The following is a 22,917-nucleotide window of genomic DNA, read 5'->3' as shown; positions in this document are numbered from 1 at the left end:
AGCTGTCTCTGTTTTATTTCTAATTCTTCGTTTTAATTACATCCAGGAAAATCTTTTTTTTTTTGCCCTATTAAGATCTTTAACATCATCAATGTTGGCATTACTTTCCTATTCTTTGTACATTGATAAAAAGAAATTTAATTTTTCCTCCAGAATGGAAGTTGAACCATCATTAAAGACAAAATGCACAAATTTCTATTTATTAGAAAGGAGACTGTTAATGTTGCAATCACAAGAAATAATGATTTAAAAAAATTTAGATTTATTAAAGAACGTATTTTTCTTATATAATAAAGATGTAAGAAAAGTGTTTAAAATAATAACCTTAACAAAAATAGATTTTAAATGATATCTCACCCAAAAAATTAAAATTGATGTTTGTAATTATTTTAGCAGGGGTTCAAAGGTTATAAATATCCTTTTCTTACTATGCATATTATGAGTTGAAGATGTAATGAACTTGATTAAAAGGAATTATCCCCCTGTTTCTTTAGAAAAAAAAACTACAAAATGTATCCCCCACCAAAACAGATTTTGAAATCTAACCCACCACTAGAACAGTTCTCGCTCTTTTTAAATTAAACCTATAGTTCATTAGAGTCGCAGGAGCTAAAAAATTCTTTAATGTGATTGAAATTACAAAAAGATTAATAATTTTAATCTATTTCTTGTTTTCATCCTTAAAGAAATTAAATCTATTCACTAAAAAAAATTTTATTTCTTGGAAATATTGAGACGGCCTTTTATAAATTTATATTTATTCTACATATTTATTCTATATATTTATTCTACATATACCAACTGTTAACTCTCCAACGATGCCCACGCAATAGTTGTTTTTTTAATTCCTTATTTCACATTATTCCAAGGTTGTGTATTTTATTTCATTTTATAACCGTCGTTGAACAGTCGATTCAATTTTTTAGATTTACGACTGCTAATGCTCAACTCCATAGCCATGTAATTTTGAACCCAATCCAGAATACAAAGGAATATGAATCAATTATTGGGAGACTTTCGTTGAGGACTTTTTTGATGGAACAAACCCGCATTTGATTTACATGAAGAGGAAAACCACGAAAACCTCCCACGGTTAGCCCGACGGCAAGGGAACTCTAACCCATGATCCGTCTACCTCCGAGAATATTTTATGTCAGTCATATGGTCGGTGTGAGCCTGGTGCGGAATTTGTATCGACACGCCGCCGCTGGGATTCGAACCAGGGTCACCTCATCGGAAGGCGAAAGCTGTATTTTCTGAGCCACCACGGATCAAGGTTGTGCATTGATGATGCAATTAATTTGGCTAAAAAATGTCCCACACCAAACAAGATTTTAAAAACTAGCCCCTCCCCCCAAATATTAAAAAATATTCCATAATTATAATTTACAGTTTTTAAACTACAAAATTGCATAATACATTTAAAAAAAATATCTCCAACCCACCAGAATAGTTATGGAAACATACCCTCCTGGTACCTCTTGTGGGCACCCTGATTCCAATGGAAGTGACGAAAAGCTCTAATTCCATTTATACCTAGTAGCTATGAGCACTTTTGAACGAAGTTCTATCCTAATTCTTCACTAATTTATCTAATTTTCTTTAATTACCCTCAAAAAATAATCTTTCAGGTTTTAGAGCCATTTCTGTTCAAGGCTGTGACATAGAGACAAGGCATAATATTGAAAGAAGGACTGTATCAGCAAAATTCTCAAAAAAGCTGTGTTACACAATTGGACTACCATCAAGACAATTTGGCAAAAATTCAAAAATACCTGAAACCAGATTCAGAGCAAAATTATTGTAACATTCAAAATATTTTTTTAAATTCATGAGCCAAGCGAGATTCTTTCAAAAATATAAAGATTTTAATCTTTATTTTCGCTACTTATTTTAAAAAAACATTTATTACAGCAGAGAGATTTATTTAAAGTATAAATTCTGAAAAGCTTATAGTTGTTAATTTTATTTTTAGCATTATCTAATTTAATATAAAACTAATTTAAGTAAATTGGAAATTATAATTATTTATCCATTCAAACTAATTCCACGTGACGTCTTTACGTTTTAGGTAAAATTATTTAATGGCTTAAGAATTTTATGCTAATTAATTTAAATGAACTTGTGACTAATTTTCATGTTAGAAGTTTCTAGGAAAAAATTTTACATTTGGAGAGTTTATAATCTTAGAATTCACTGAATAAGTCGTTAGAGTTTGAAGAGAGACAGCTTAAAATTTGAAGAAAAATATTGTTGCGATTTTAAATTAGCATTTTATTTTTAAGAGAATTCGTGCGACAACTTGAAAAAAGAAATTCAACTGTAAATTGAAAAAAAAGAACAGTGTTATTTGGAGAAAATTGTAATCATTAGAATTTTTTTCTTTATTACAACAAGTAATATTATAATTGTTAGAGCAATAGTGTTATGATTTGAGGAGCAAAATTTTTATAGCTTTGAAGAAAAATATAAAGAGGAATATTATTAGAAGTTTCAGATAAAGGTTTTAGAATTTTCAATGGATATTTTATTTTACAACTGAAACTAACCCATATTACCTCCCATAACCATGTACACCTCCCACGGATAGTATGACATAATGCGGACACTCTAACCCATGATCTGTCTGCCACTGAGGATATTTTACTTTGTGGTCGGTGCTAGCCTGGTGCAGAATTTGTACCCACCAGCCATCTCTGGGATTCGAACACTATCCCATGATCCACCACGGCTCTGAGACCGTGTTAGAAACTTTCAATTATAAAAGTAGAGAAAGCAAAAATGGACAAATTGAAAAACGCTTTTTTATTCAAATTCCTTGCAATACACGTTGACTAACTGGTTGACAAATGTGCTTCATAAACCACTTATTTAACAAGTTCCAATTAAAACGAAAAAAAAATCATTTTAGTGAAAACTTTTTTTATTATTACTGATAATACTTTATATACTAGCATTAGCCACAGAAAAGTATTTAATTTCAAATATTTCTTTTTAATATTTTTCTAAAATCATCAAAGGTGTAATCTTTTTTTTTTCAAAAAATGTAATGTAAAATTATATTTTTCTAACGTTATTGCATTTCAATATCTACTAATGCATCATAACATATATCCTTCTCTATGAAACTTATTTAAATATTTTTTTATTGAAACATTATTTAAATAAAAAAATAATAGGTTTTTACCATACATTTTTCGCAAATGTACACTTTTTTAGACTCAGAGATTTCATACCTTATGTTATTCACCAGCAGATTTAGTTATAACAAATGATGTGTGTGATCTAATTTCGTTGAATGAATTAGTTATATGTTTCAACAATTATGCGACAATAATGATAGTTTAATAATATTTTAAAAATAATATTAAAATAAGTAGTTAAAATAAGTATATAATGTAGTTATACTCTCTGCTATGTATTTTTACAATGATGTAAAAATTAAATATAGCTTAACAAAATTGATAGTAAAATGGTAGTTTAACAAAATTGTTGTAACAATAATAAAATATCAACAATTTGAGCTTAATATTAGTTGAAATAATTTAAAAATAAAAATAGTTGACAATAATTCTAAAATAATAACAGTTGAACAACAATTTGAAAATAATGACAGTTGACAATGAAGAGAAATTTTGATACTTTTAAAATATTATAAAAATATCAATAATTTTAACAAAAAATGTAAAGAGACTAATGGTTAATTATAATGTAAAAGTAATGTTAATTTAACAGAAACTGAAAAATAATGATGATTTAACCACGTTTTCAAAATAATGATTATTTAACAGCATTATGAAAATAATGATAGTTGAAGAGTGATATGAAACTAATGATAGCTTAGCAAAAATTTGAAATCTTTTTCTTTAATTAAAAAAAATATTTATCTGATAATAGTTGAAAATTGTTGGTTGTTTTCAATATTGTTACATTAAATTAAATTTTTTTATAAATATTTATTTCGTGTCAAATTCAACTCGTTATCGCTTAACTCATAAAGAAATCAATTTTATAGTAACATTAATAACATCAAATAATTAGTAACATTAAATAACAAATTTATTCATTATTTTTTTTTTAACTAAAAGTCATCTTTATAGCATTTAAAATTCATATGTGTATTCATTATTTTTAATTTTTACTCCGATGTGTTTAGTTTTTTTCTGTAATATTTTACTAATAGAAGAAGTAATCAAGAGTAAAATTAAATAAATAACAAGATGGTTACTTTCCACTAATCTAACATTAATGTTCTTACTTTTCATACCGTTTTAGTTATATTTTTAAGAAGCATGATTTGTTTTCGGAAAAAAAGGATATGTGAAAAACTTATGAAAACACAGTAACATTTTTGTTTTATTATATTTATTATTTGTATTTCCGCTTTTCGGTAAAACTTTTTTAATGTCTTTAAGAAATAGAAATTATTGTTTCACATCTTGTGATAAAGTTATATTATTTTTTAATTATAAAATTCAGTCAGATAATTACAATAATTACATTCCTCAAATTCAGTTATCTAAATTTATTCATCATTGATTTTTGTCTTAAAGAGTTTAATTCATAAATTATTAAATTTTTTATTAAGTATAAATTTTATGAATTACTAAGCAAAATTTAAAGAAGAGTATTTATTTGAAATACTAAATATTAACTTCTTCTAGATAAATACTAAATAAGCAACTTCTAAAATAATTTGTAATTTTATGATTTAAGAGTTACTGGATTATGAACAATAACTGCAAAGTTGTAACAACAGTTTTTTTTTTTTGAATAATGAAATAACTAATATCTTTTTCCTTTATACTTTAATTTCGTCTCAGTCTTAGATTCTTTATAAAAAATTAGTTTTTCTCTGGGAAAATAAGTTTAAAATCACAATTAATATTTGGTCTTACACGTAAACTGGATGCAATCATTCAATGTATAGAACAGCAAGCTATTTAATAAAGTAAATATTAAGAGCAGGGAATTTTAAAAATATTATTTAATTTTAATTATGAAAATTTTAAGGTATGGTTTTTATAAAAAGTTTTTCATGAATTTGCAACACGAGTTGCTAGTTAATTTTCCATGCTAGTTAACATGAGTGTTAGCTAATTTCGATCGAAAAATAAGTTAAGCAGTGTTTATAATTGGTTTTACACTTCAATTGCATATAATCATTCAATATATAGAAAAACTAGTTACTTAATAGAATAAGTATTTAGAGTGAGTAACTTTCAGAATATTATTTAATTTCCTTATGTAAACATTTGTAGATTTCAAGGTAGGGTTTATATGATAAGTTTTTCATGAATTTGCAACACGAGTTGCTAGTTAATTCACCATGCTAATTAACATGAGTGTTAGCTAATTTCGATCGAAAAATAAGTTAAGCAGTGTTTATAATTGGTTTTACACTTCAAGTGCATATAATCATTTAATGTATGGAAAAACTAGTTACTTAATAGAATAAGTATTTAGAGTGAGTAACTTTCAGAATATTATTTAATTTCCTTATGCAAACATTTGTAGATTTTAAGGTATGGTTTATATGATAAGTTTTTCATGATTTTGCAACACGAGTTGCTAGTTAATTTTCCATACTAGTAAACGTGAGTGATAGTTAATTTCGACAGACAAATAAGTCAAAATGTAGAATTAGTGATAGTTTTACACTTTAACTGCAAATAATAGTGTAATATATAGATGAAAAAGCTACTGAATGGATTAAGAATTTAGAGCGAGGAGTTTTCAAAATATTATTTAATTTCAATTATGTAAAATTTTAGTTATGAAAAGTTTTTCATGAATTTCTAGTTAATTTCCCCCCAAATTTATACGCATCATTATTTAAATTAATTAGATATAAAACTTTAATAGATGGTACCATTAGAGGCTTTATTTACATTCAATATAATAAAACAATTAAAAGAACAGCGAAACGTTGGAAGCATTAAAAAATTCGTTTTAACTTGACTTTTCCATTTACGATGATTATCTTCTAGATTTCATGAGGATAAAAAAACACATTTTTATCATCAGAATTGTTTACATTATCCTAAGCATGCTATTTTCATAGTTCGTTTCAAAATAAACCGCACCTTTTCAACGGAATCAAAAGGAAGTGCTTTAGCGTTTTTTTTTTCAGATTGCTTTTCTTTCTTATTTAAATGCATTTTCTAATTCAGCTGCCAAAGAGATTTTCTCTTATTGCGCATGCTCCAACTCCCGCATCCCAAACTGAAGCACGTGCTGTTTCCAGTTTTTCCGCGTTTCTGCTTTCAAACGAAGACCGGCTGTTGAACAAAGAGCACGTGATAAAAGAATACGCGCGCTTTTACAACTGTGATCATAACAAACGTTTTTTGTGAGTGTTGACACCCATTTTTTTGAGAAAATTTAAATGGATTAAACAGAAGGGGTATTTGAACGGAAAAAAACTAGTTTGGGATACTTTTTTTTTTGCTGGTGAGTATTTTTCTTCTTCTTGAAAATGTGTATTAATAATTCTCAATTGACTGAAAATGCAAACATCTCGAAAAATCTTACAATTTATTAATACGTTTCACATAGTTAATTATACTAATACGAATAAAAACTTGCAGCTTCCGATCTCGTCACTCAGTAAAAAACAACCTTTGTTTCATTTCCGATAATATAAGATCTATTTATAATTTAATATCTATTTTTATCCGAACAGATAATTTATATGTAACCAGACACTAATCTAATCTCATAAATTAATTCATTATAATTTTTGTATATCAGATAGATTAAAAATCCGAATTTTCAAGTGAAGATTAAGCTCATCTTGCATAATAAAGTACGAATAAAATCATAAACTTTCTTTTTTTAAATGGTATAAGAAGAACATTGAGCAAGGAAATCTAGTCTTTTTTTCTGCTGAAAATAATTTAAAAAAAAGAACGAGCTAAAGAATAATAGTTTTTACTCAAATGTTCTTAACTATGGTACCCTGCAAAAAGTGTTGGAGTGTAATCAAATCATAATTCCGTTTGTATTTGCAGCAATAGCACTACATTAAACCGTAATATCGTCTATATTTGCTGTAACCTAATTGTGAATCTAAGTTGATTCGTAATACCGTTCATATTTGCTACAACCTTAATGTGGCTCCAAGTTGAACTATGATATCGTTCATATTTGCTGCAACGTGAATGTGGTGCTGAACAATATTATGCTTAATATTTAACTATAATATTGTTCATACTTGCTGCAACTTTAATGTGGTTCTAAGTTGAATCATAATATCGTTCATATTCATTCCAACCTTAATGTGGCTCTAAGTTGAACTATGATATCGTTCATATTTGTTGCAACGTGAATGTGGTGCTGAACAATAATATGCTCAATATTCAACTTTAATATTGTTCATACTTGCTGCAACTTTAATTTGGTTCTAAGTTGAATCATAATACCGTTCATATTGATTCCAACTTTAATGTGGCTCTAAGTTGAGCTATGATATCGTTCATATTTGCTGCAACGTGAGTGTTACGCTAAACAATAATAGGCTTAATATTTAATCATATTATGGTTCATACTTGCTGAAACTTTATAGTGGCTTTAAGTTGAACTGTAATATAGTTTATATTTACTGCAACCTTAATGTGGCTCCAACACGAGCCCGACTTTTGAGCCCAATTTTTGAGGGGGTCGAAATTAAAGCCCCACGGTCATTTAATTCTAAATTTCATGCCTAAGAATATTTTATTGTTGCTAAAATATGCTTAATACTGACCAAAAAAGATTAATAGTGTATTTTTTTTATCTCTTTCTTGTTTTTAAATTTAAGGAATTTAAATTGGTAATAATTCACGAAAATCTTTTTTATTTCTCTGAATTATTGAATGGGACTTTTATTTGATTTCGAAATATTGAGGGGGACATATACCCACCGACCCCCCCCCCCTGCCAAAAACGCCGATGGTCACCAGGTTAAATCATAATATCGTTCATAATTGCTGCAAACCTTAAGTGGCTTTAACTTGAGCCTTGATGATATCGTTCATATTTTTACTGCAACCTGCATGTGGCACTGAACAATATTATGCTTAATATTGAACCATAATATTGTTCATATTTGCCATAACCTTAATGTGGGTCTAAGTCGAATCATAATATCGTTCATATTTGCTGCAATCCTAATATGGAGCTAGTTTGAACCATAATATCGTGCATCTTAAAATTAAATTCTTGATACTGTGACTCAATCTTGCTAAGTTTTCAGAAATTTTGCACTGCATTATGGTTCAGCGTTGAACCGATTTTTCAGAGAGTAACTTTCAACTGGTTTATAAGTGTAAAAGTTGGTTGGTTTCTCGAAATTATCTTTTCAACCTTGGTGAATAAATTACTGACGAAATAATTTTGAATTCTCTTGCAACACAAAAAATAACACATTTGGGACAATGTTTTTTTTTGTTCTTTGAAAGTAAAATATCAAAACTATAGTAAGATTCCAAACAGGAATGCTCTAATACATTTTTGTGTCAATGCTCTCAATTCAATTCACCAAATTGCAACCAATGACAGTAATTAATTTAGTAATAAACCGGGCGATGGTGACACAAAGTTATAATATTTTTAAATCTTCCTATAAATTCATTCGATTATAATTTTCTAAAGAAAATAAAAAAAAACTCTTTTTCGACTTTTGCATTACGTCTATACAACTGAAGAGTAAGTTGAAGAGCTAAATAACTACAAATGCACCGTTAGAAATTTCTCTTAAAAAATGGTTAAATAACAATTTATTGAATGGTTATTTTACCACATTTAATCAAAACAGTCAAATAACCATAAATAAAGTGAAAATCAAACTGTTAAGTTTGAGAAAAACTGCTTATTAACTGCTTTCACCCAATACAACCGGAATTTTATCGCACCAAATAGAACCACCTAATGAAGCTACTTAGTTCTTTAAAACTGCGTACATATCATAGCCGAGCAGTCTTATCTTGACCGGCAGAACTGAAGTTCGAGTCCTAGTGTTGACACCACAATATTTCCTTCATTCGCTTCAACTCATGAAAAATTTCCCGTGTCCAGCACTCTCCAATGTCCATTACCTTACGAAAAGCCATTACCTTACGTTTATTGAAAAATGCTAAATGTAAATGGTTAAAAAACTGTATAATTTTGCATTCATGGTTTTATAACCATAATTTTTGTAAATAGTTTCTAAACCATAAAGGATAAAAATGTTCTTTACCGTGAACTTTACGGTTAATCGAGCTGCCAGTTATTTTACCATAATTTAAGAATGAAAATTTTAAAAGTGTTCTTCTACAATAATTTTCCATTATTGCTTATGTATGGATTTGTTCTAAGGTTGTTATTTATTAATAAGCTAAAGAATTTTGTAAAGTCTTTGAGATACGTTCACAGTATCCATATTTCGCAATACCCGATATCTATTATGTCTCCAAGTATCCAGTATCTATTCTTCCTAGCATCTGTGTTTCTCAGTTCTCGTTATCTATGGTGTATTTTGTAGTATCCACAATCTATATTTCTCAGTGCCATCACTATTAGGGACATTTAATAAATTAATTTATTTTATATTAAAAACTTTTAATTGCTAAATTTTTTATACTTATCCATTGTATCAAAATAAGAAAGGGAAATAATAACGCAATTATTAGTACAGATGGTTAAAATAATTATCAGTCATGATAGTAAAAAAAATCAAGCATTAATTGGTTTTGATAGTGAAAACAATTATTAGTCTTGGTGTATTATTCTGTAATTTGAGTCAAAGCTGTATTTGTTTGTTAAGAGATAGCCAAAATAGGATTATAAATGTTTGAATGAAAAAAATTGGTAAACTTATTACGTACTGAAAATTTAGGAACCTTGAACTACTTGTAAATTATATCCTTGTAGGCGAATACTCATAAATATTTAGCATTATTTTTTGCTCAGGTGATAAAATTTCTTACTTGGCATCACGGTTACAGTAAAAAGTTGATTGAAAACTGTAACTTAGTAAGCACGTTTTACTTGTTGCCGTTGCCAACTAAAGCAATAGTAAAAGATAATACGGAACATAAATTTCAAGATTTTTAACTTCGGAAGAAAAAAAAACGTACAAAATACATGACTTGAAACTACGTGATGTTATGCTTGCGTAGTTTCATACAACACCATTAAAAAAAGGAAGAAAAACTTCCAAGGTCTTACCTACCTTGGGTTCGAGTAAAAATGAGATGATTGGATGCTGTCCAAAATGTAAATTAAGGTGATATAATTGGCGATGGGGCATTAAAATCCCCCGTAATTGACTTAAAGAAGAAAAAAAAAACTTTAGTGAGCACAGGTGTTCAAATCTTGAGAAACGTTAGGGTAATTCGATGCGATATCTTAATTTCTTACGTTTTTGTATACATATCATTCTATTCTAAGCATACTTGCATCTATTTTTTTCATCCTTGTTTATTTTTTTGTTTGTTTTTGCAACAACTGTTTTAAGGTTTTGAGTTTAAAAAAAGAACTTTAAAAAAAGAACATCGTGACAGTCTGAATCAAATATATTTGGATTAATTTTCACAAATATGTGTTATTATGGATGAATTTAGTTTTGAAATGATAATGAACTTGATTTGTTTTGAACCAGTCGGTGACAGACTATAATAACCTAATTTTACTTTACTGTTTTATTTAGCTCTATTGTGTCATCTATTTACGCTCGCTAATTCTTCTACTTGCAAGGCTTAAAATGTTTGCTATTGCCTCACAAAAAATAATAAATGTAAATAAAATATCAATAAAAATTGAAATAAAAAATTGTTCGAGAAAAACTATATTTTTATAATGTAACTGGCTCAAAACGGTCAAAACTCATTAAAATTTTTGACAATTTTATCTACCGTTCAAATTATTTCACTGTTAGAAATTTTTCAGAAAAAATAGTTAAATAACAATTTATTAATTTTTATTTTACTATAATTATACAAAACCGTCAAATAACCTTAAATAAGATAGTTTTCAAACTGTTAACTGTGAGAAAAAAACTTTCATTAACTGCTTTTACCTAATACGGTTGCACAACTAGAATTTTATTGCACCAACTAGGCCCACCTAATGAAGTCCCATAACTCCCAGCAGATGGGCTCGTATTAAGATTAACACAGATGGGCCCTATACCGAGAGGGTTAATCTGTCAATCTCATGACGATAGCACCATAAAGCTGCTAAATTATCTCCAATTAACAGTTAAATTTCTGCTTTACGGTTTTGAAACCATGCTAGTTGTAGTTGTAAATGGTTTAAAAAAACTTATAATTTTGTATTCATGGTTTTTTAACCATACTAGTTGTAAACTCTTTCAAAACCGTAAAGGTAAAAAATGCTCTTCACCGTAAACTTTACTGCTAATCGGATTTACAGGCAGCTGCCGGTTATTTTACCGTAATTTTAGAATGAAAGTTCTTAACAGTGTAGTTTTCAATCTTTTTGTCTAGAAGTTCATCGATAAGTTTAACGAATCTTATGAGCCACCCATTTGCTAGGTAATATATTATCCAGGAAGTTATTAGCTAGAGAGAAATAACAGTTTTAGCGACAGATAAGATGCATAATTTCCATCATACTAATATTTTGTTAAAATTTGAAATTAATTTACAATAAAATAAATTTATATGAACCATTTCTGCTATAATCTAAAAGAGATTAAATATGGCTATACTAAACAGATCTACAGTATTATACCCTATAAAAAATTTCGGATTAAGTGACGGTATGAAGTACCAGCACTTAGTATGCATCATCCGTAAAATACATTTTTACCGTAAAACATTATACCGTAATTTTTATTGCAATATTTATTTATTAGAGTGATTAAGTGATATTAATAGAATTGTTACTGTTAAAATTAGATTAGATCAGAGTTGTTGTTCCTTAATATGTTCCGGTAAAAATGGATTTTATGGTAAAGAATACCTGCACCCTGAGTACTGAATGCAATTTGATCCGGAATTTTTTACAGTGCATTAGATTACATTGCAAACACAATTTCATTACAAAATGGATAAAAACTATTTCATACTTAATTTAAAGTTTTGCATTGTTTTTGTTAAGCTTCATTATCATAGGAAAACGCTAAGCGGGCTAATTTGCCTACCTTTTTATAAATTTTAGTTACGAATTTTGCACCACTAATTATCGTCTAAAATAGTTTTTTTTCTTCTTTTTTTTTATAACCGTCGTTGAACAGCTGACCTAACTTTTGGCTTTACTTATATTTTACTCCGTAACCTTGCAATTCTGAACCCAATGCAGACAGTTTTTATTGAACAATTGTTTTAAACTGCATGAAATAATTAAGCGGGACATTAAAATCTAATCAGCTGGTCTTTTGAGCCACGGGACACGTAATAAATATCCTTAGTTTTAACTCTTCATATATTGTCAGGACTTTGCATATATTGTCAAGGTTTTTTTCTGTTGAGTTTTAATTACTTCAAATATTATATTTTTAAACACATGTAACGCTTTTTATAAATTGTTTACTTTAAAGTTTGAAACTTATTTATTATTTAAATGAAACAGTGGTTTTCTTTTAGAATATTTGTTAAGTTACTGATACATTAAATTGCGTGAAAAATCATTTTAATTTTCTTAATTTGTGCTACTTTTTCTTAATTTTTTGTTACACATATTCTTTTTAGATTATAAATACAATATTGCTATTAAATATTTAATAATAATTGCTTTAAAACAATGAATCTCATATTACCTGCTTGGTAAACTATAGAGTAAATTGTAAACTTACTGTTTTCGTTGCTTCTATAAGTTGTTTGAGTTTGTTAATAATCTTTCTATGATTTAATTCATATGCTAGGAAATTAAATCTTCATTTTATATGTGACCTAAAAACCTCAGGAATTTTTATGAACTTGGCCAAGCCAAATAACTTTCGAACCAAATAAAAGTGTTATGAGTGATCGATTTCTCATCGCTTGAAAATGTTTCTTGCAGACGATTATTGATTTAAAACTAAACGATTACGATTATTGATTTAAAACTAAACGATTATTGATTTAAAACTAAAACTTTTATTCGATATTAGAATGTTTCTATGTTATTATAATATTGTTTTGATCACTCAATTAAGCCTTTATAAAGTGTGTAGTTAAAAAGTTAAATATTTCAAAATTAGGTATTTTTAAAGATCTAATATTTTTGATTTAAAATTTTATACTAAAATGCATGGTAGTAAATTGAATAACTTTATAAAAATAATAAACTGTTAAATACATTTTTATAAAAAAGAACTAGTATTTATGTTCTTAATAAGTTATTAAAACTGGAACTAATTTAAAAATTATACTAATTAACTAGAAAGTGGAGAATGCTTTAATGTTTTTAACTCAATGGAATATTTCTCATTTAAAACACATGAATGCGTCATACGAAATAATTAAATGATACTGTTTGTTAAATTAAAAAAAAATTAATTAAAAAGTAGAGTTTATGTTTACATTTAAATAATCCAATAATGTTTGCAAAAAAATAATGAAAATGGAACAATTGAACCAGAAAAACCAACAACCCTAAAAGCATTTAAAAATCATTTTATGGTGATGTAATTTTCAAGGTAAGGGGAAAACGTCAAAAACTTAACACAATACAACATTATCTTTGTCTGTGTTTTTATTTATTAACTAGTAAAGACTTTTGAAATTTCGAAAGGAAGGAGAAAAAAAAACTTTATTGCATGATTCAAACAAACGGTCTTCTGCATCTCATTATGTCTTAGTCATGGAGTCTAATCACTTTTCTGAATGAAAAAGGTTCGCCCAAGTAAATCTGAAAAAATTTCAATTACTGCCTCTTTCGTTTACATTATAGCAAGGGTTATTTCTATTTTTGTAAAAGGTCCTGTTTTTCTGAAACTGTGGAAAAAAACTGATGTGTAGATTACCACCAGAAATTATGGCAATTTCCATACACCAAATATGGTGTAGTAAGGCACCAGGGATGTATAGAATAACAATTATTGAACTATATTAGATAAAACGTAAATTATTTAGAAACTGAGTGCACAAACTCTATTCAACGTGTGAACATCACTACAAATATTCGTATTTAGGTTATGGCGTGTTCGATATGCCAGCCATCATTGGCTATGATGTGGTGCTGATGAAATTCTGCACGACCCACTGAAGTATCGGAACGTCGATGACCTCCTGAATCTCAGTTGTCTGCTCAGCAATGGCTTTGGGGTTATTTCTGTACACATTATCTTTCATATAGCCCCACAAAAAGGAGTAACATATGTTGAGATCCGGAGAATATGGCCGCCAAGCTAGTCCCATTTTATTAGTCTTTGGGTGCCATAGAATGTGGTCCCCAAAGTGCTCTTCCAGAACACCAAACACTCTTTTGGTACAATGGGGTCGAGCTCCGTCTTGCAAAAGCCATATCTTGTCGGAATCAGAGGTACTTCGGATATGGCGATGGAAATTACTTTCCAAAAACTTCAGTAGTCACCGAGCTATCAACAAATAACTTATTGATTATTCCGTGACTGTACATTGTGTACCACACTGTGACACGTTGCCGAGAGAATATTAAAATAAATATGAATTAGGTTTAATCGAGAGAACAGAAACTGTAGATAGGTACTTTATTTACGTCGCTCTAGAGCTGCACAATGGGTTTTTTCCGACACTCTGGAAAACATCCCTGGGGATGATCCGAAGACCTGCCTTCCCAATTTTCATCCGAAGTCGATGGAACTCATTTAAAACAGAAACGGTAAGGAATTAAGTACTATAAACTGATTTAACATAAGTTACAGTTCTGTACAGGTTCAGATAAAATTACGCTTAGTACACATTTTAAAATATAGCATATCTACGTTGTATAGAATGCGATTTGCTTATGTTTCTTAACTCGTGACTAACTCCAACCTTTTCATGCATGATTAAAAATCCAACGTGAACTTGGCATCTTTCGATTCCAAATATTTGCCAACAATTGAGTTTTTCGGATGTTAAAATAATTCAAAATAATCACAGAAACACTTTCAGGAACGTAATCCCGGTATTCAGTATTCCTTTTTATTAGTATTTGGAATTAACTACACTACTTAAAGTGTATATGAAAGCTCGATTTGGTGTTAACTTGAAATAAAGTGTTCAGATTTGGTGTTAACTTGAAATAAAGTGTTCAGATTTGGTGTTAAACTTGGAATAAAGTGTTCAGATATGGTGTTAACTTGAAATAAAGTGTTCAGATTAGGTGTTAACTTGAAATAAAATGTTCAGATTTGGTGTTAACTTGAAATAAAATGTTCAGATCTGGTGTTAACTTGAAATAAAGTGTTCAGATTTGGTGTTAACTTGAAATAAAGTGTTCACTCGCACTGTATTTTGGGTTGTTCAACGCATAACTCGGAGGCCTATTACACCACAGTTGTATAAAAATTAATGGCGAGTCAGATATTCGGTAGCCAATGGCTAGCTAGCGAATGAAAATTTCACGCCTTGGTTTAATTTTAATGGATCCTGCATTTTGGCTGAATAATACTGTTTGAACTTTTTATACTATATGTAATTCAATTACTTCTTTGAATATTCACATATTGGATTTTAAATAAACCAGATTTGTGATTATAGATAAAGATATCGCAACTTTTGGTTAAATTACTTAGATTGAACTTATTATTTATACTCAATTGTATTTTATTATAAACTACATATTAGGTATGGTCACAATTACCAGAATATAAAAAACTGATGGTGTCTCTAGATTTATGGTAGCACCAAAAGCTCGGTAATTTTAACCGAAGCTCTCTTTGGTAATGATTTTGGTAAAGTAAACAGCAAAATATGGTTTTATAGCATGTTTGATAACTTTATCATGATACCTTAGAACATGACATAAAATCCCCTTTATTCCTTTAAATTTACTTTTCAGCTTTGTATTTTTTACTAAATGTTTGGTAGTAAGAGCTATAATTTTGTAAACGCCTACCTGGTGGCCGAGTGGTTAGCGTGCCTGACTGCGGAGCCGCTGGTCGCGGGTTCGAATTCTGCTCAGGGCATGGATGTTTCTTTCTCTCTGTGTTCTATGTCCTTTCTTTGTGTGTGATTGTGTGAATGTGACCCGCCCTATAAACTGGTTTGTGGTTGTGTGACGTGGGCGAAGCTGCTTCACCGCCGTGTCTTCGCCACAGGTGCCCACTGAGTAACGAGAAGAGATATAGCAGTTCTGGCATTTCTGTGGCCAATGGGACTACCCCTAAGTGCCGGCCATTGAAAAAAAGAGAAAGAATAATTTTGAAAACTAGAATTTCCGGTAAATCATTACTACATAAAAATTATCAAATGAATGGTTTAAATACGATATATTTTGGTTTCCTTAACTAAAATTAGTCTATTTTTTAAAAAAAAAAACCAGAAATAAGATTATGATACAGGACGGTAATTCTACCGTACTGCATAATTTTTTTTCTCACTTAGGGGCCTACAAAAATGTAGAATTTTTAGGACTCTGCATGTTATGGAATGGACAGTAGCGTGACACGTTTTAGATGTTATTTCAACTTTATTAAATTCTTGGGTGACAGATATGGTATTTAGGCGTCTTGGCGACCATAGATGCAATTGATATGTCCACCCCTGACGATATCTAAACAATAATCTATATTTTTTAATATGAACTATTTATTTCGATAATAAATGAACATGTTTCATTCTTTCAAATGAACATGTTTCATTCTTTCATTCCTTCACTGCGAAAACGTTTCGCAATTTCAAATCTTTAAATGGTTGATGAGGGATAATTTTAGGATGCCAGGAACTCTTTATTTTAAAATTCTCCTGACATAATTGGATAATAGTGCATGGGCGTAAAATAAACACAAACGTTGAGTCATCTAAATTTTGTTCTTTAAAAGAACTCGTGGGATATTTACACTGACGAATCCGTTTTCTTTTTATTTCTATTGAGAACATACAGACTTTTTTTTTTGCTAAACAGAAACTATCAAAGCTTTGCCAGAAATATTTTTTCGACATGCGCTTTTCGGATTTAAATGAAAAAGATTGTGAGGATTAGACTACACCTTCTGAATTAAAAAAAAAATTAAAAACAAACTGGTGCCAGGTATGTGCCAAGTACTACTTACTACATTAGATAAAAAATAGAAATTGCAGATCTTAAGAAAAATTTAATTTTTTCAGCTTTCGTTTCATTTTTATTGAGGACTATAAAAATAATTACTGCTTTCGTCTCATTCTCCGGTTTAAAAGAGGAATAAATAATTAGATCTACTATAAATATTTATCTTGAGGTTTATTTTTACAAAAAAATTGCTCTACCTTTTCAAATTTGGCAAAAAAGAAAAAATACAACTTAGAAATACTCATAAAAAAATATTATTCCTTTTAAATATGGCACAGAATTTTAAAACTAAAAACTTTTAACTAGTTATTTCCGGGAATAATCTAACAATTATTAACAACGGTGTAACTGAAGTATTTTGTACAACTAAATAAGATTCTTTTCACAACACTTAAATATTTACTTTATTTTCTTCATATATAGAGATAACAGTCGGCAAAGAATTCTGTTAGGTTAAAAAACATTTCGCTAAAAAAGAACGAAATTTAAAATAAATAAAAATAAACAACTTAAAAAATAAAAATGCTGTTGCCAGCCATAGAATGTTTTGTTGTTCATTTACGTCGCACTAGAGCTGCACAATGGGCTGTTGGCGACGGTCTGGGAAACATCCCTGAGGATGATCCGAAGACATGCCATCACAATTTTGATCCTCTGCAGAAGGGATGGTATTCCCGCTTCGGTAGCCCGACGACCTGCACGCGAAATCGAGCACTTTACGATAAAACACTTTAACGAGGACCAATACCGCACACCCTCTTTCCTTACGCAGACTGATCCAAGTGGTCACCCACCCGCACACTGACCGCAGCCAGTGATGCCTGACTTCGGTAATCTGCTGGGAACCGTGTTTTAACGATCTGTCCACTGCGGGACTAGAATGTTTTGAAAGTTAACTTAGAAATGACAATCAAAACGATGTTAACAAAATGACCTAGAAAGCGCAACTAGATCAAAATTATACAAGCGCAACTAGATCAAAATTATGATACTTGAGCGCTTGACGTAACAGTAACTATATCTGTACGATGTCTATCTATACGAACTATATCCCCAACATTTATTTCTCTGAACTTAAAACTTTATTGAAACTAACAAAACACTTAGTAATTTCAACGAAGAGCAATCTTAGAAAATAGGCTGTCCAAAACGTCAGTTAAATTTTTTTTTATACTCTGCGAATTTTTAATACGCAAAATAAGCTCAAAACAGTTATGTGTTTTGAAAAAATCATATTGTAATAAACCTTTAAGAAATCTTTGAATTTTTTTTTAAGATACATATTAATTGTTGCGTTCATGTTCGTTAATTTTTTACAACGTATACTAATTGTTTAATCAATTTAAAATAAATATTGAAATTTTTTTTAGATAAATATTAATTGTTTTGTTCATGTTCGTTATTTTTTTTAAAATTTATATTAATTGTTTAGTAATTTTATAATTAATCTTGAAGAAATCTTAAAAAAATTTTAAAATGCATATTGATTGTTTCATTCGTGTTACTTATTTTTTTTTAAAACTTATATTAATTGTTTAATCATTTAATAATAAATCTTGAAGAAATCTTTGAATTTTTTATCGATACATATTAATTGTTTCGTTCATGTTCGTTATTTTTTTAAAACACATGTTAATATTTCATGTATTTATTACAAGTATATGGTCTGGTACTGAAGATAATCATTTTCAAAAATACTCAATAGATCATACTACTACTTTTTAAGATTGCTTTCATGATTCAGGATGAGAGAATAATCATTTTAAAATACAATCTTGAGATGAAAAATTACTCTTAATGAATTTTGAATTTTCAAAAGGAGTCTTTATGTTGTCCAGTCTGTTACCAGTTTTTCTAAGTTAATAGTGAAGCTTTGCTAACTTCTTGTCATATGCAGAATAAGTACTTTACTTCAGCTATGATGTATAAAACATAATAAGTTTACGCGTGGTATTATAAAAAAGTCATTCTGTTAAATTGCCCAGTCTATTGCTTGATAATGTATTTTTAGTTTAACAATGACTTATACGATATCTCAAGGTTAAATTTTCCTGCAATTTTGACACTGACTATTAAAAAAATGCGCAAGTCATATACACGAGTCAATGTTAATCACCGACATGGATCCATTTTAGTTCTATTTTTGAAACGATTTTTTTGAAAAATGACAAAATTTTTTATTAAGTTTAAAAAATAACTCAATTTAGAAAACCTGTCATTTCAAAATTTAAACCCTATTTTTTAAGATTTAAAGATTTTAAATTTCCTAATGAGTGTTTTATAAGAGTGTTGTTGTTGTTCTTCGTTTTAGGCACTACAACCGGTCAGTTTTCCCCATCTAGATGCATCCTATGCTGTATTTCTCCATATATTAGGTCCCAAGCCCTTTAACCACTTCTCTATTCTATCTAACTATGTTGTTCTAATTCCTCTTTCTATCTTGCTCCTCTTTTTATTTTTCCTTCTAGCGTTTAAAAGGTTATTTTTTAGCAGGATTGTCATCGTTACATCGAAATACATATTCTAGCCACCTAAGATAGCTAGGGCATTTATAAGAGTGTGACCGACAATTATTTCGAAGTCATTATTTTTTTTTAATTCACAGATAATATTTCGTTTATAATTTTTTATATAAAATATAAACAATGCCAGTTCTTTAAAAGTTTGTAGATAAATAGAAAGTTAAATAATTTAAAAATTCTAATCAAGAAAAATTATTTGTTATTAATTATAACAGGTGCAAGGAAACATTTACAATAATTAACAACTTTAAACTTCAACATATTAACTCTCAAATTTTTTATTATCTTTCAACAAAACTATTAATAACAAAACCTTTTTTCATCATGTAGTGTTCTGAGAGAAAATCCGTAGCTTTATCCAATCTTGATGTTTTGCGTATTAAAATGATTTATTATGACTGATGATTTATTATTCAAAAACATCTGAATAAACACATACAAGAACTGTGATTTCAATGAAACAAAAGCAACAGCTGAATCAATAAATTAGATTCAAACAAAAACAGCTGTTGCATTTAGCATGATCAAGTGGCTGTATGTGTTCATGACTGTACTTACGAATGAATTCAGTAATCCATTTTAATGAACGATTTTACGGAATTTTTAACATCTCTGTTATGCATTTGTGCATCTTGTGCATTTACATGTACGCTAAACTTTTATCAGCTTTAATTAAATGTATTCTCAAAATCCGGAGTTTTTAAATGAGACATACTAAAAAAAACTGTAAAAGAATATCACAATACCTAAATGAATTTATAGCACGTTAATAGTTTAATGCTTTATATTTTTTGTAACTTCCATATAATAGTATAGATAAACATTACATTATGTTTTAATTTTTTAAAAAAATTTTTAGAACAAATGAAAAATAATTTATTTTTATTCTGTTGGGTACACTTTAACAGTTCAATAGTTTTACAGCTCAGCAAAGCTGCAAATTTTTGATTTTATTTGTACACGGAGAAAAAAAAAATCAAATAAAATTACCCTACTGTATGATAATGACATTTCTGGAGAAAAAAAATATATTTCTGGTTTTGAAAAAGTATATAATAGTATATAAACCATTCATTTGGTAATTTTTCTATTTAATATAGTAACGCTTTATTGGAAATTCTATGATTAACTAAAATTATCGTTCTTATTACTGCAAATTTAATAAAACAAACAAAACTGAAACTTTATTTTAACCGAAAAATGGTTTTTATACCATGCTCTAAGGAAGGCATCATCTTAAAATTAGCAAATTTTATCACACGTTATGAAAGTTAATTTTAATGTTTATGTTACCAAAATCATTGCATGTTACCAAAACCATTGATACAAATTACCGAACTCTTTGCTGTTCCCATAGAGCCAGAAACACGGTAAATGTTACCATATCCTGGTAGTTTTGACCATACTTTCCTGTCAGTGAAGCAAATATCTTTCATATATGGGTAAAAACAGATAAAAATCAATTATCCATACATTGAAAATGTTTATAAAAAAAGGAACAAATATAGCTCTTTGATACGTTTTGAAACATTTCAAAGCTTTGTTCAATTTCAATGTTCAAACATTTTAACGAACATTTCGAAACATTTCCAACACTTAAAAAGCTTCAAAATGTTCCAGAACCGTTTTTTTTTTTTTGGTACCTAAAATATAGATATTTCTTTTGCTACGAAATCTTATAAAATATTTTAATATAACATTAAATTTCTGAATTAATTGTAATACTAATTATATTTAATTAAAATTAACTATAAAAATTAATATTAATTTTTATAATTAATTTTAATATTAAATTTCTGAAATAAACTTATAGGTATCTTATTTTATTAACCGAAAAAATATTTTGTGGGCCATGTTTGCTTAACGTACACACTAATAAATATGATATAAATTCTCAGAAAAATTGGTTCAAGTGTTGTGCCATAATATTACTGCTTTCATGCATATTATGATGCCAACTTTCTGCAGTGGAATTATGCTTTAGTTCAGGTTAAATAACAGCGTCGTATAGATAAGTGTGTACTTTTAGAAACTTTTGAGCTCATTAAACTACATTATAGTGCTAATTTAATATGATGCGAGTTGAACTATAATGTTGTGCAAGTGAAACCATCTGAAAATCGATTACAGAATATAATGATCAAATTTATAACATTATTGGGGTTGCAGAAAATTTGCAGTGCAAAAATTGTATTGTGGTTCGAGATATTAATATCATAGTTTAACACTGAATTGGTTTTTATGATAGCTTTAAAAATATTATAATCTGTAATTTAAGCAATAATACGGTCCATATTAACACCTTACCATTCCAAGGTTACCCCAAATTTGTATGATAGAGTGTTTCAATATAAGACAATACTTTTAGCAATGTTAATTTGCACTTAACTGAAGAGTTTGTGACACATTTTTTTGTTTAATTCGATAACTGAAGTTTAAAAACTAAAAACGATTCCGAATTTGCGATGTAATTGGTTGCCTGCAAATAACGTCATAGTTGGTAAATCATGGCGTTTTTCTATTTATAAGGTTCGACATACAGACGTGACGCCGTTTGCAGGAATCCAACAAATCTGATTAAATTCATATGGTAAGACATAATCACTTCATTTCTTTGCGAGTACTCAATTCTGGACAGCAAATGATTCCGAGTAGATAAGTTTTTAAGCAAATGATTAACTTAACCATTAGCTTAAAAACTATATTTGCAGCCAAATCTTACCTGTAAGTTTAACTTATGTTTAATGTAAAGTCTGTTTAGAACGTTCTTACTGGTTTTACCATATAACACTTGTTTAACGCTAAATTTGAGAACTTCTTAAAATTAAAAAAAGGAAATCTAGGTATATATATTTTTTTAAGAATATGGAATTTTCATCAGATAATCAAATGTAAATCAATGTTTTCTATTTGCACAGATTTCGATATCTTGCAAACTTCTCTTTTGGCTTGTTTTCTAGTTTCCCCAGGACTAAATTTATAAGTAGTTTTAGAACCTAAGCTATAAGTACCATTAACGGACGATTGTAACATAACGTAACGATCCATAATGATACGTTACAGTGGTGTCCTGCTTTCCGTTGTAAACATTTCGTAACGATCCATTAAAAATTGTTAAAAATGTGGCAATATCGTTTAGTTTATAGCATTGAAATGCACTTAGTCTGAAATGGTAGAAAAATAGCTTGTGGTAAAGTTTTAAACCACAAGAATAAAAAGTTTTAACCTTTTTTACACAACTATGTTCTATTAC

General features: G+C 28.7%; 1 protein-coding gene across 2 annotated transcripts in view; it reads left to right on the top strand.

Moving 5' to 3' along the window:
* LOC147806253 (excitatory amino acid transporter-like) overlaps positions 1 to 22,917 on the top strand; it is a 101,788-nt gene that overhangs the window by 35,718 nt on the left and 43,153 nt on the right. Inside the window, exon 1 of one of the 2 annotated variants that reach the window (XM_087169040.1) lies at positions 6,179 to 6,453. The exons of the other annotated variant lie outside the window; for it this stretch is intronic. The gene's annotated coding sequence lies outside the window, so the exon portion shown is untranslated. Of the gene's footprint in view, positions 1 to 6,178; positions 6,454 to 22,917 lie in introns of those variants that run through there. 2 annotated transcript variants of the gene reach the window in all.

This window comes from Parasteatoda tepidariorum, chromosome 8 (genome assembly GCF_982258835.1).
Source record: "Parasteatoda tepidariorum strain Cologne lab strain chromosome 8, Ptep-v5.0, whole genome shotgun sequence".
NCBI lineage: Eukaryota > Metazoa > Arthropoda > Arachnida > Araneae > Theridiidae > Parasteatoda > Parasteatoda tepidariorum.
This window is presented reverse-complemented; position numbering and strand designations above follow the sequence as displayed.